A 3103-nucleotide genomic window follows, 5' to 3' on the forward strand; every position below is an offset into this window, starting at 1 on the left:
TTCCTTTGGTATAATTTCACTACCTTGTCATTTTGCTTTAAAAAAAAAATTGGGGGGGTGTTCTTTTGTCTCCCCGTTTTTCTTTAAAGTACACAGTTGCAGAGAGTATTATCTGTTAATACTCACTGGAAAAATAAAACTTACCAAAGGGCAGTATGGTTGTAAAAACTGTATCACCATTTCAAAGTCTGTAGACTAAAATCCAGAAACTAGAAAAGTGAAAATTAGATTAGATGGTTTTCACACACATTCTCTGACGTTGAGCGTATTTTTCATACTTCCTGCTGACTTTACAAGCAGATGTCTTGTGGAAAACATACTTACTCAAAACTTAAAATCTCAAGGAACAAGCATTTATATATGCATTAGAGTAAAATAATTGTGTCTTCAAGAGACTCCACTTTACATGTTTTAGTTTTACATCTTTTGTAGTTTGTCTTTTTTCTGTAAAGTAGCTGTCAGGCTCTAGATGTGTACTCTGTCAGCTTGTGGAGACAGTATGTCTTACATGTAGATAAAAAATGCCAAGTCATTCCGTAGGAAAATGCTGGGAACTGGGAATTGTTTATATGAAGCAATTCAGATGCAGGTTTGCAAAATAAGCTTTGTCCTCCACCAGAAATACTGAAAAATCATGAAGTAAGACTTTTTTGTTTAGGGTAGTGGAGAAGTTCATGGTCTTGGTACATACGAAGGTTTGTAAGAGCTTTAAGCATGTACTGCAATAAGGAAAAATTAGTTTTAATTCTGGCCTACTGAGTAAGGGAGACAGGATAATCTTTGCCTTAAATACTTATCTTTCCTACTTGTCTTAAATCTTCCAGGAATCTAATACAAATTAGTGATGGTGTAATGAGACCTTCTGCAAGAGAGCAGAAGAAAGCACATTTCGCACTGTCATAATTGCCATTTGCTGCTTCTCTGCCCGCTTCTGGCTGCTGATAGTTCTATGTATGATAGAGAGGGGTCTTGAGAGGTTGAAAGATGGTTTCACCTGAATTTCAGCATTTAGAAATTCCAAGTGCACTGTGTGAAAGTGTTTCTCATCTCCAAGTTTCTGAACAGTACCTTGAAGATAAACAACCCTTTAAAAAGATTTATTTTCTTTGTGGCATGATGGTAAGCTAGCGAAGGCACGGAAGCATGGAGAGCAAACTTTGGGGGAGAAGTGAAGCTGACTTCTTAAACTTATTTAGCACTGATTCCAAAAAGAAACATAATCTGGATTCAAATTCAAGTGCATGACCAAGCTTCAGAAACAGACCACATCAGAAAAAGTATGCACAGTAATAGTCACTCATTACAAATCGCTTGTGATTTAACAAAATTGTTTATTATACATTATACATAGCTAATAATAGCTATATTTTATAGCTATTTATATAGCTATTTTATATATTATTATACATAGTTAATTATACATAGCTTAAAAAGCAGTTTCAAACTGGGCTGCAAGAGGTACTGCTTTGCATATGCTTTGTTTTTGAATGAGAGCTACATATTAAGAAATGAAAACATTTTCTCAGTAGTTTGCCTTTAAAAAAAAAAAAAAAGTGGTTTTGAGTGCTGGGTTCAAAGTGTAATTATAGCTCTACAGAAAGAAGCAAGACTGGTTTAGCTATGTTCCAGTATCACAAACTGCACATAGCTGCGATTATTATTTTTTTAAATAGAATAATCCATTATGGCATTAAGTGCCAATCTGGTTTGTAATAGAAATTTTAACTTCTCTGTGGGACAGTACTTCCTTGCCATGTTCAGTCTTCCCTTCCTGCTGCACAGAAATTCATTTATAGCTCAAGTTCGCAACTTTCTCTGAATGAATTATGTGCTAATGATCAAGTTTATGCCTGTGGATCCTAGCAGTTGATACTGGGACAGAAAATGACATTCCAGCCAAAAGCCTGGGAAGATCCTGCACTGTTTGTGAATTGCTGATTTGCCACCTCGAGTTCAGCCTATGTGACCTACTTACATAGTTCCTACGCCAAGGGTTCCAACTGTAGCAGTGAGGTTAACAGAAAAAAAAAAACACCACCAAAAAAACCCAAACAACAACAGTGCAAGATTCATAGGCCAAACATACACATTCAAACTTGCTTCAGGCAGGTATTATGCAGAATAATATTAAAAAGGGTATTGCAAGTAGACCCAGATTGATGCATGGGCTTGGCTGGATGCTGGCCTGCTTTCTGCCTTGCTGAGGAAGCAGCTGTAGGGAGCGGGGAGCTGTACTGAATGCATCTCCCCACGATGGCATGCTGACCTGAGAAACCCCTACATCCATAGGTAAAGGAGTGATTGTTGCGGCTGGATAAGACCATGGGGTGGCCTGCATAGCAAAGGATCTTGCATTGCATGTAACTGCTTTAAGCAGGAATTGGTAATAAATTGACAGTTAACTGTAAACTGTCATCCACTTTAAACAGCTTTGATTAAACTGACCATATTGGGTAGACAGTGAGGGAGACTGTACGTATCTTCCAAAAAGGCAACCGGGCATAATTTTTAAATTGGCCTTTCAGAAACCAGCCTTTCAGGCTGCTCAGCTGGGGCTTCTGCGACCAGGCCTCAGTACGCCGTATCCGTTAGACCTCCTGCCCTACAGACCCTACAGACGCACGAATGTAAAGCGGCAGTCACAGAACTATCCGCCATCCGTCCCGAGGACGCGCTGCAGAGCTTCTCCCTCGTTCCGTCCCCTCAGCCCCCTCGTTCCAGCGATGCCCCTGTGGGGAGGCGGCGAGAGACGGACCCCGGGGCACGGCCGCGGCCGTGGGGGGAGAGGCTGCGGGCAGCCCCGTCCGGCTCCGGACCGCGGCACTCCTGAGGGAACGGTTACACTCAGCGGGGTTTTTTCTACAGTCTAGGTCTTGGTACGGCTTGTTTTCTTTTCTGGAGCGGCAAGGCAAGACCTCGCTGCTTCCAGGGGATAAAAACTACAAAAAAACCCCAAAAGCTAAAGTACAAAGCCACGGCGCGCACGCCCACCTGCCCGTCCCAGCAAGGCTCCCTCAGCCCCGCCCCACCTGCGGTCCGTCCCCTGCGGCCGCAGGCGCTGCCGGGAAGGGTGGGGCAGAGAGCGCGGGCCCCGCCCCCCAGG

This window comes from Falco biarmicus, chromosome Z (assembly GCF_023638135.1).
Source record: "Falco biarmicus isolate bFalBia1 chromosome Z, bFalBia1.pri, whole genome shotgun sequence".
Taxonomy (NCBI): domain Eukaryota; kingdom Metazoa; phylum Chordata; class Aves; order Falconiformes; family Falconidae; genus Falco; species Falco biarmicus.